Source organism: Scardinius erythrophthalmus (assembly GCF_964197995.2).
Source record: "Scardinius erythrophthalmus genome assembly, chromosome: 2".
Classification (NCBI taxonomy): Eukaryota; Metazoa; Chordata; class Actinopteri; order Cypriniformes; family Leuciscidae; genus Scardinius; species Scardinius erythrophthalmus.
Genome location: NC_138222.1, coordinates 23,597,809 through 23,610,675, shown reverse-complemented (window position 1 = coordinate 23,610,675; position 12,867 = coordinate 23,597,809).

Genomic DNA, 12,867 nt, shown 5'->3' with positions numbered 1-12,867 from the left:
AACACTTTAAATAAATGATTCAGACATCTGTACAATATATCATGAACAACTGTCATTTCCACCACATCACATATTATGTTTTGTGTTTAATAACATATGGTGAAAAAATTTTGGAATAAAATTGCATATTCCTTTGTCTTAATAGCTAACACATACACACACACACTACACTGTATATGTACACAAATAATATTTGTTACAGTAACTCTAATTTTGACAACGAATTACCAACTCTAATTTCAGTATTATATATATGTATTAGGGGCAAAAATCTATATTATTGTAAATTGTCACAACTGTCTGACAATTTTTTTTTTTTTTAAGTGTGTTCACCCAGTATGTATTGAAATGGTTTGTTTATGATATCCTCATAGTTTTAAACATATAATCATTCATATATTTAAATAAAAGATTTACATAGTTTTGGTCTTGAACCAGGCTTAAAAAAAAATTATACAAATTTTGAGTTTTAATAAAAATCACCCTTTGGGGAGTAGCTAAAGGTGAAGAAACACCCTTATATGAAAAAACATTATGATAATAATTTACGTAATAATTAAATTCTTCAAACTGTTTTCAGTGTTGAGCTCATTCGTGACGAACAGGACATTGACACTCCGAGATCTGGAGTACCGATCAGTATTACCTCAACATCCACCACAGAAGGGCAAAGGTCCACCCTTCATTTGTTTCCCTTTAATAAAGAGTTTCTCCTCAATGTGAAATCCTCCCATCTGCTGAGGAATTTTGGCCGTCAATCTCCCGTGTGAATTATTTTCATATGCTTACACAAATAAAGCTTGACTCATCCTTCCCCGCACAACCTTACAGCTCATTTGAAACCAGTGCACTCATCTTTTACTACTCATTTTCAGATTTCATACATAGTTGTCATATTTAGTAATATTTCATCCAGTTTTATCAGTCCATTAAATGCCTTTCCATTTCAACTTAGTGAACCATTGTCTTTTCATTAAAGAATTGCATTAATGTGCATGTAGATATTTGAGTGTTCCCGTTAACCAGATCCACACCAACATGCTGACCGCCTGGACAGAAGCTTTGTAAAGGCAGATTTATTATGTTGAAACACCACGGTTTCTTTTTTGGCTTTTGCGTCAAAAGCTTTTCCTCAGACAGTTAAACAGTTAGCTCTGAGGCCTGTAAATGAGATTACAGCAATTGCCATTTGAACACATTGGTCTACTTTATCTAATGATTGACATGATCTGAGTTGTCAGCTTGTTCCTCACCTGTCCTTAAGCTGTTTATAGCAAAGAAAATCCTTAAGCCTTAAAGAAAACAATGAGCACTCTCTGTAGTCTCTCTGAGTAGGAAAATATTACGGTAATCTATATATTGGTCCACTTTCCACCATAAAAAAATACTTTACAAGGAGCACCTGTTTATTATCTTTGCCTTGGTTGGAGATAATTGAAATAGTTCTCTATCTACAAAATAACCTTTTATTTGGGCATTTGAAGGTTTAGTTAGGGGTGTGTTGTTTTGGCAAGATTGTGTTGGTGGTGGCAGTGGTGCTTTGCCTCTCAGCAGCCCTCTATGTGCCTGGCCAGCTGCCCAATGCCCTCTCTGCCTGCCTCTGTGTCTCATGCCCTGGTGTGTGCCAGGGTCTCTCTGGTGATAGGCACTGTTCCACACACGGTCACGGTGACGGTTAAGTGCCAGTTTGAGGTCCAGTTGGAGGCCCTGGCAACACAGATGCACTGATAGCCAATATCTCTCTAACCAGTGGCTGAAAAGCACAGAAGGTCTGGTGGATTAGATCTGTGTTCTCAAGAGCTTTGACATCACAGCATTACCATAATATTTGCTTTTGCTTCCAATGAATTTTTTTTTATTTTTTATTGGGATGTTTTATTGTTTTGGTGATACTAACCGACTTTAATGAGTAATTTATAGGCTAATATATGATTCTCAAATAGGTAAGTATTTTCAATATGTACGTATACCTATCTATATAACTATAGTATACCTAATATATAACTATAGTAAATGTACATTGAAATATGGAGGGATGAAAATGTGAATAAAAGATTAATGTTTGTATAATCGTTTGTATGATTTTAATGTTATTAATAAAAATTATTAGTGTTCAAAAATATAGGCCCAGTTTCATAGACAGGGCTTAGATTAAGCCAGGATTAGGCTCAATTAGGGCATTTAAGTAGCTTTAATAAACATGCTTTAGTCAAAAAATAATAATATTTTAAGATATGTCAGTGCAAGTTGCTTTCAGTTGAAGACAATGAATGGGATAAATTGGAACCCGCCTTCCAAATGAAAGGGACAATCACCATAGTCACGGTCTTTGAGTGAAACTTGCACTCTGCCTTTGCTCTACGCTGCACATTCACATTGGAATATACAGTTTTTCAGCATTATTGGAAGATATGAAATATGATATGTGTTTATGATACAATTAAAGGGCACCTATTATGACTCTTTTCACAAGATGTAAAATAAGTCTCTGATGTCCCCAGAGTGTGTATGTGAAGTTTTAGCTCAAAATACCCAAAAGATCATTTTTTACAGCATGTTTAAATTGTAATTTTTTGGGGCTCAGAAAAACGCGCTGTTTTAGTGTGTGCCCTTTAAATGCAAATTAACTGCTGCTGCACGGCACAGGGGGCGGAGCCTCATGAGCTCCCGCTTCAGTCAGGACAATCTCATCTGATAATATCACAACAGAAACTCTCAGTTGCGGTGTTCATTTCGACTCGGAGTCGGACAATAATGCCCACAGAGCCAGAGAATATATGCTATATGGACATAGAACAGGTATAGTTTAGTTTAATTATGGTTATAACTTATTTGGCATCTGCTTTTATCCACTAATACAAGCCTGCTGTAGCAAAACCCGTCCGAATGATGACCAAAATATACTGACGAGTTCAGTGAAGTTTATTGTACATCACACAAAAGATGAGTTTACTCCAGAGAATCTCTGTAAGAGCTGAATAAACATAGTATAAGAAAGAAAACACTATAGCACAAAACACTCTTTACAACTAACAGTAAACAAATATACACACCTTTTCAGTGGGTGCTAAATAAACTGGTAAACCTTATATCCGTAAAACGACTCGAAGAGCTGTCATAAAGAGCGCGCTCGCACTTTCATTTCTTCCGTGTCCAGTCACGTTAGGCCTGTTGCTCCGGAGAGTGTAAGCTGGATCACAAACAGTACAGATCCATCCTTGAGTAACAACGGGAGTAAATGAAGACTGCTATGTTCATTCTTACATCCAACAACAACACACCTCAATCGCTTAGGAGACATTCTTGCTCAAGCGTCGAACAATGGCGGACTCTGTGTCCAGCTCACTCAGGGCGGGTCTGGGCTCAAACTGAAGTGTCACTCAACAGTCGTGGAAGGGGCCTGTGCAATTCTACATCACATTGAGCCGAATCTGAGAACAGCTCATTCTGAGACAGTGCTTATGATTTATTGAGATTGTAAAAAAAAAACTGGGTGGATTTTTATCATTCTAGGGTGGTTTTGCTCACACACTGCCAACACACATTTATGTTCAAACACCATGTAAAAGTGAATTTTGCATAATAGGTGCCCTTTAATGTTGGATTTTATTTTATTGTTCCCAAAAAGTCTGTGTGATCTGGGAGGTGGTGAACCTGAAGATGACAGGACACATGAAATGGTGTAGTCTTTAGCTTTAGGAAATCAACTTCATTGTTTTTTAGTTGTGGCTGCATTCATTTGAAATATTCCTACTTCCCTAACATACAGTATGCGAAAAAATTTACATTCAAAAGAGAACATATATACTCTCCAAATTCATTGCATTCGAAAAAACAATAGGCAAAAACTACTCGAATGACCTTGGAAGCACGCCAAGTTTCTGGAGTGTACATTCAATAGACACTTTACTATCCAAGAAGGAGAGAAGATGTGAATTGCAGTGAAGTGATGCTACTCTGACGCTGTAGGTTACGTGACAAAGCCAACATGGCTGGATGTCTGTTATGTCTGGATTTTAAACATATAGGCCTATAGCTTACTTTTTTTAATGGTCGCAAAGTTTTTCAATAAGTGTAGTACCTACAGCCGTGTCCAAAAGTATTGGCAGATACATACATTTTGAGTTTAATATAATAAAACAAAGATATAATTACAGTTTTTCTCGATTGCTTAAACACATTTCTTGAAACTATGCCTCGTATTCTCAAAACTATAAACACAAATCCATAACGTCTCACCCAATTCCCCAAACATCCTATTTTCAGGTCAAAATGAAGCTCTACACTCAAAACCATTCACTCTTGCTGAAAAAACAAACTTTGCCCTCAAACAGGACACACAAGCCCTCAAAATCACACACACTACAACATAGTCTAAGACACTGGTGCAATAAATTCAAAACAACATTTCCAAAACTGGTAAGTTATGTTGCTTGTGGTTCCCCCATCACAAACCTTTTCACATGATGAACACAAAAGACACAACCAGTGGATACATTGGCACATTTTTATTCATACACAGAAAACACACACACACAAAAACATTTTTTTCCTGTTTTACTCTTTTTTTTTACTTTTTTTTTTTTACTCTCTCCTCTAATTTTTTTTTTTTTATATTTACTTGCAGTAAGATGTGTGTGACCAACATATGACAGTAAAAGAGCACACACAAACCATATTCTAATATGGAATTTGAATTGTATTGGAATGGTAAAGAGTGTTGGGACGTAACAGGATGGCCTCCACTCAAGGATACAATATGATGGACACGTCTAAGAATGTTCCACATATGGTTGAAATACCATCATTTGCCTAGAAAGATAACATTCTAGGAGTCAAGACTATAAAGGAGAAAGGATGCCCTCCCTTCACTGTCACACTCTGCAGCCACACTTTCTGACTGTATGACTGCTGGCCTTTTCTTGCAAGAAAATAAACTTCATCAAAGACTATTGGAAATGTTTGTCTCTTATTCAGTGATATAATTTTGTTTGCCACCACACCTCCCTGAAGGTTCTCGAGGCGACGGTAAAGTGACTCAAATTTGGCCTTACTCGTAGCCGAGCCTCCCTCATAGTCATAACATTGACAAAGACATGGGCAACTAGAGTGGCTTGAATTTCATCTGACACTGCTTGTCTTCTTGTCCTTGCCCTTCCTCCTCCTCCTCATTCTTATCCCTCTTCCTTCATGTCTTTCTGGATCCATTGTTCCAAAACGCAATAAACTGATTTGGGACCTTTTATCTATCTATTGAAGGTTCTGATTGATGTGTGTTAAATTTTGACTCTTAGTGTTTCCACCTGGGTAATTGTGTGCTAACTGAGCTGAAGCTGTGCTGACTTGAGTGAACAATTTTGAATGCTAGTGCTTTCTAAATGACAACATGGTCTAAGCAATGAGAAATTAAGGGATTTGTGTGTAGAGTTTTGCAGTGACAGTTCAACAAATCTGACTCATGTGTCAAAACAGGGAATAGTGTTTATAGTTTAGTGAAATGGGTGTGCTTTTTGATAAATGGCGTTATGGTTTTGAAATTTTAGTTCAAAAGCCTGGTTATAGTGTTTAAGCAATCGAGAAAAACTGTAATAAAACAAAGATATAAATGAAATAAACAGTGCTTTAAGTTTGTCAGGTAGATCTAACAATCTAAGTATTCAGGTAAGAAATACTACCTCTAGAAACTGGATAAAATAATCAAATGTAAAAGAACAGTGCCTAGTCTTCCTTGTATGAACCCTTTATTAAAGCTACTAAAAGTACTTAGTGAAGAGCAGTGAGTGATTTTCTCTATATCTTTTGAATTAATATTTAGGACAGCAGCAGGTTCATTTGCTTTCACTTGTTAGCTTTTACTTAAGACATAACCAACTGTTTAAATGAATACTCGCCAAAATGGGCACTTTGGTATATATTTGTGTGTTTGTCCCTTCAAGCTCAATAAGACGCGAACTGCGCACAGAAAACCATCCTGAATTGAGTTCTTTTTCACATGTTCTTGCGCTTGAATAGATTAAAATTGCTGTATTGTTTAAATTGATATAAACCCTGTATTGCCCTGTATTATTTGTGTTTCCCTGAAGATTACTGCGTCGCTCCACATGTTTACAAATGGTCTTATTTTCCTTGACATCAAATGTGAAATTTATACAGGTACATATGTTTTTTTCATATCCGTTTTTTTTTTTTTTTTTCACAGATGTTGACATTTTAAAACGCTTTATAAGACATGCAGCAATCCTATTAAACGGCTGGGTATAGTATGTTACCATTCAAATGTCTAAAAGAGGTTCATTGTGATTGAATCTCTGCCCAAATCATCCCTCCCTAACATTTCCATCTCGTTCTTCAATGTTGATAGTATACTAAATAGTTATCTTAGTTGACGAAAATTATTCGTCAACGAAATTAATACTATTTCACATTTTCTTCTCCACACAGTCGATTTTCCAAATGCCCCAAATAGTCGGATGGAGGCTTTATTCGAGAAATAACTTTGCACCAGTCTTCTGCTGTCCAATCCTTGTACTTTTTGCAGAATTTCAGTCTGTCTGTTGTGCTCATGAGAAGAATTGCACATTGTTGACTACTAATTTGAAGTGTTGTGTAAAGTTCAGGGGACAGAAAGTAAAAGTCCTGCCATATGTTTATTCCACCCATGAACTCAGCTTGCTGATTTCACTAATTAGTTCTATCTCCTGGCTGAAAAGCTGTGCTAATTAGCAAATCTAGGTGATTAGAACAAAATACTGTGGAGGACTTTTACTTTCTGAACCTGGACTTTACACCTCTGGTGTAATGTCATAATGTGTGTGAGAACGGAAGTGAAAGAGTAAAAGAAGATTGATGAAATTCACAAATCCTATCTCGTGTGCTTTGATTTTCACAATCAGTTAGTAGGGATTGTGCTTAGCCCATGAATACGTGAGAGACTTTTTTTTTAAGTAGAAACTGATCTCACACTGGACAGAGCTGTTACGATAGCTAGCCAGGGCCAGGTTTCCTGATAACTTTGTATCTTAGCTCTTAAGAGCGCTCTCTACGTGCAAGGTTACAAACGCTCGCCGCAATTCCACGCGCGTTTCCCAAAAATGCACTTAACATGAACGCGAGAGAATGCGTTCTACGTGCTACTTAAGAGTCGCTGTCCATTTGCGAAGTGCTGAAATATAACCTTATATGGAATCGTATTCTGAACGTTTAACCTAATAATCGTCATCTGTTGTGGATTACCGATCAAGACAAATCCACCTACAGGCGGAGGCACTGACAAAAAAAAAAAAACGAGAAAAGATACCTTTCAAAAAGATGAAATTAATGTCCTTTTAGAGGAGATAGAGCGAAACAAAGATGTTATTTTTAACAGATTTAAAGGACACCATACAAATAAGGAAAAACAAAACATCTGGGAGGACATTGCTACCAAACTAACTGCAACCAGGGGTGTTCAAAGATCAGGGAAGGAGGTCCACAAGAAGTGGCAGAATTTTACAAGCCTGGCAAAAAGAAAGAGGGCACTGCAGAGGACTGCAATAAAAAAAAAAAAAAACAGGTGGTGGGACCAATGAGTCCCCCCTTCTCACAGCAGAGGAAGAAAAGGCCTTGTCAATACTTGGCACAAGTGCTTCAGATGGCATTTGTGGTGGTCTTGACATCCATGGAGGAGTAGGGATAACTCAACTTGAGCCTGAGCATGAGCCTTCATGCTCAGAGGAACCCTCAGTTTCATCTGCCATCTCCCAGCACCTACCATCTCCTAGTCCTCCAAACAACCCTCCCAGGCCTCAGCCTCCATCTTCAGTTGTCCAGACTGCAGCCACAACACCTCAGCAGTTTGAGAATGTCTGTAGCTGTAGTCAGGACCTAGAGCAGCCGGAGAGGGAGAAGCTAGATGTCTTGAAAGATATTAGGCAATGCCTTCAAGAAGCCAATGAGAGGGACAACAACTTTCAACAGCAGCTCATTGAGCTCAAGAAGGCCAAGCTGGCCTTAGAAGACAGGAGGCTTGCACTAGAGGAGATGAGTTTTGCAAGGCCCTCAATTTCTGTGCCAATTATCTTGCCAGAAGATACAGGTAATGTGATTTATTGTTCAATGGGGATTCATGAAGTTTTAGTCATTTCTTGCAATGTGAAATGTTTTCTATATGTAGTTATGACTCATCCCACTGTACAATGTCTTTTGCAGGTCCTGGGGAACTAAATAACCCAAATTAATAAAACTATGCAATGTTTTTTATTAATAAAGCTAGATGCAATGTTTTTGATGTCCATGTGTTTGTTGAACCATGCACACAAGGCCTAAGGCCATATGAAATACTATAATAATTGTTATGAGTTCTTCCTAGTGTTTCTGAAGTAAATGGCTAATGGTTGATGATTATTTTCAGACATAAGCATTTAAGTTTCAATATTATTAATATATAAAGTCTATATATTTAGCGTGACAGATAGCACAAATTCATCTAGCCAATACATTTCTACAGGTACAGACAAAAAAGACATGTTTTACCAATACATATTGATAAGAAGCACAACTTTTCATCATTATGAACAGAGGATAGATTAAAGAAAGATGTAATCTATACAATTTCTAAGCATGCCACACCTTCACTTTCTTCAAGGTAGGGCCTAATGTGATTACTGAAATTGATGATAGGCAGTGGGATATGTGAACAGTATCACAGCCTGATAACCTCCACATGGTTCCTTCAATTAAGCTAGGATTAGAGTTTACACCTCACTAGACTTGCAGAGGAAATCATGGCTGCACTACAGCGTGTTCTTCAATTGAGGGTCAGAGAAAGATAAAGATAAGGGTTTGATCACAGACATTGTGGCAAGGTGGCCCGGAAGCACACACGACTCCTTCATGTTCACCAATTCATCTGTGGGTCAGGAGGCACAAAACTCACAGGGACAGTGGAGGCTGCTTGGGGACAGTGGTTACCCACTGAGGCCATATCTCTTCACGTCTGTGGCTAATCCTATGAATAACAGGGAAACAAATTTCAACAAGGCACACCATGTTGCACGTAGTATTGTGTAACGCGCAATAGGGAGGTGGAAGATGAGCTGGAACAATGGCGGCACGCATGCGGACAGGTGCTGCTGTCGCCGTATACTCAAACAATGCTGCCAACTACGCAAAACCCTTGTCTTCGTACAAAACTGGCTCATGCCATCTCATACCATCAAGGCAAAGTGCTACGATCACTAAAAGTCTGTTTGTGGTAAGTTTAGTCTTTGTGCTACTCCTACTCTCTGTGCGATGTTGTTGTGCCAGTTCAGCTGGGCTTGTAAAGTCTCAGCACGGCATCAGACCAAACGCATCGAGCCAACATGCTATTTACGAAGCTCTGCTAAACAAAGGCCAAGCTACCCTTCCAAATCATACAGGTATCCGAAGGAAAATAAAATCAAGACGGCCCAACCAGGATATCCTTCTGCTGTTGACAATCCTTCTCTTGGCTGGAGATGTCGAGCCTAACCCTGGTCCGCACAGATCCGGTATTGGTGACAACGGCCTCTCCATAGACGCGCATGGCTGTCGCCTGGGACCTGCCCTGGACAGAGTCTGAACGTGGGAGGAGGCCAAAGATCATGCAGGTGCTCGTGGATGGCATCGATGGACATCATGCTGCAGTCTTCCCTGGATGTGCTGAATCCATGTGTGGCCTCCGGTTTGGATTCCACCTCACACGGAGCGACACGCGAGGAACACTCCGGAACTTTGACGCACGCCAGCGGTGAGCTTTCATCACTCATGCACACAAACACCGTAAGTTTAAATTTTTCCAAACTCTAAACCATGCAAAAATTCGATGGGACCCACGCTCCAAACCAAGGGGACTAGGCGGACACATTAATATCCGTAGCATGGTCTCAAAGAGCGATCAAATGGAACATCTACTAAATAATTCCAACCTGGATTTTCTTGGTGTCTCAGAAATGTGGTTAAGTAAATATTCCCCAGAGGCAGCTGTTAATGTATCTGGATACAATGTTTTCAGAAAGGACAGAGACAAAGGGCGAGGGGGAGGCGCGTTAATCTATGTGAAAGACACAATCAAATGTAATCTGATTGAATTGTCGCCTGTATTAGATATTGAATGCCTTGGATTGAATGTTTGGCTATCCCCTGAAATGTCATTTATTTTAATTTGCCTGTATCGTCCTCCTTCATCTACCATTGCTTTTTATGATAATTTACATAAACTGTCAAAACAATGTCAAGAAAGAAAGGAGCTAATTTTAATGGGTGATTTTAATATAAACTGGGAAAATAACTCTGACCGGAAAAAAACTTAAAGACATAACAGACAAATTTAATCTCACCCAGTTAGTTCTTGGTCCCACCCGCATCACTCACTCCTCTCAGGCGCAAATTGACTTAATGTTTACAAACAGACCGGACAGGATAACAAAATCATACAATTTATTAACAGGTTTATCTGACCATAATATAACACTACTGGGAAGGAAACTCACCAAAAAAACGTTTTAAGAACACAACCACAGTGAAACAATATCATCTGAGTATTCCTAAAAATGATATGGACAAATTTAAATCTGCTTTAAATGATATCGACTGGACTGATCTTTTGGCTATTGAAGATATAGAGAACAGTTGCAACCTGTTTTCAAGCACTGTTAATACTATAATATCCTCATATAGCAGAAGAATGACACACAGACCAAGACAGAAAAATTCTCCACCTTGGCTCAATGAGGCTCTCTGGAAACAGATGAGGGACAGAGATTCCTCACTAAAGATTGCACTTAAGTCAGGACTCAGAAATGATTGGTATAGCTATACATCCCTCAGAAATCGAGTAGTAAGGAACATAAGGAAAGCCAAAGCAGATTTCTATATAAAAGTAATTGATGATGCAAAGGGAGATGGGAAATTAATCTGGAACAATCTTAATAAATTAATTGGGAAAGATACTCAGCACTGCGCACCGGCACTTGAACTGAAATTAAATGGAATCATAACCAGAGAAGACGACATTATAGCAAGCACTTTTAACAATTTTTTTATCCAATCAGTTGAGGAATTGGCACAGAATTGCATTGCTAGTAATATAGTGAGCATTCCTATTGATATTGACAAACCTTTTTTTAGAATTGAGGAAATTAGTGAACTTGAGGTAGAGAATACCATAAATTCATTAAGGAACTCAAAAGCTAAAGATGCCTTTGGTCTTGATTCAGTATTTTTTAAAACTCATAAACAAATTTTAATTAAACCTCTTACACATTTAATCAATTTATCAATTAAACAAGGTTTTTTCCCAAGTTCCTGGAGAACAGCTGTGGTAACCCCCATTTTCAAGGCCATTGATAAAACACTGGTGGAGAACTACAGGCCCATCAGTATACTACCTGTAATATCCAAGGTAGCAGAGAAATGGGTGGCGAAACAGCTGACTACTCATCTTAGTAAAGGCCATACACCACTGCACCCAGTGCAGTTTGGCTTTCGAAGTAATCACTCCACAGAAACAGCCAACAGCTTTTTTATCGAGAACATCAAAATGAATCTAGATAAAGGAGGCGTGGTGGGTGCAATATTTTTAGATTTTTAAAAAGCATTTGACACCATCGATCATGACGTTCTTTTGTCAAAACTATCCTATTTTAATTTTTGTGGGAATGCAATCAAATGGATGAAATCATACTTAACTGACAGAAAAGTCAAGTCAAGTCAAGTCATCTTCATTTATGTAGACAATGTAGATTGTTTCAAAGCAGCTTTACAGAGATAAACGTATAATTTAAGGTAACAGAGATTGTTTTGGCTTTATAGCGGTTCTTTAATAAAGTTATTTTCCAGCTAAAGTTAGTTTTGATTGATTGGCTTCCGTCGCAACGATCATTTGTTATTAAATTTGGGGCCGCTAAGACGGCACCATTCTCTCTGCACAGACTTTAAACGCGAACCTGTGAGAAACACTGCTGGTGGTCACATGCGCATTAAGAATTGGTTCTATAGTTATGTGCGTTTGAATATATGTGCGCAGGTTTGGAATTCCCTACAAACCAAGCCTAAACAAAGTACTGATCTTTCCTTATAAATTTTGATACAGAATTTTATTTTATTTTGTCACTTCGAGGTTGGTACGCAAAACGAATTTACAGAAAACGCTTTATCTGTAGAGTGGTAAAGGGATCCTCCATAGGGAGAGAGTTGATAATACCAATGAATATCAAAATCGACTGCTGGCGGTAGATCCTTCTCCTATTTAGCACCAAAACTTTGGAACAGTCTTCCTACCATTGTCCGGGAAGCAGACACACTCTGTCAGTTCAAAGCTAGACTAAAGACACATCTCTTTGACCTAGCATTCACATAATACATTATAGACTTCTATAATTCAATGTTAGGCTGCATAGATTAGGTCAGCTGGAACCGGGAACACTTCCCATAAATCCTGATGTACTCGTTACATCATAAGAAGAATGGCATCTACGCTAATTTTAGTGTCTTTGTTTATCCCGAGGTTTTCCCGCAGCCTGCCGGATCCAGGCCGTATCCAGATCTGATGAAGGACCTTCGCCTGGACCCGATCCAACGCAGTGCTGAAGTGCCAACTATGGCCGGAATTTTGAGATCGCAATAGACGTGAAGGACTATAACGCTCAAGTACTGCGGAGCTAAACCATTTAGTGCTTTGTAAGTGATCAGCAATATTTTAAAATTGATGCGATGTTCAATAGGCAGCCAATGCAGTTTTGACAGAACTGGGCTAATATGGTCATACTTCCTGGTTCTGGTAAGAACTCGAGCTGCTGCGTTTTGAACTAGCTGTAGTTTGTTTATTAAGCGTGCAGGGCAACCACCCAGTAGAGCATTACAATAATC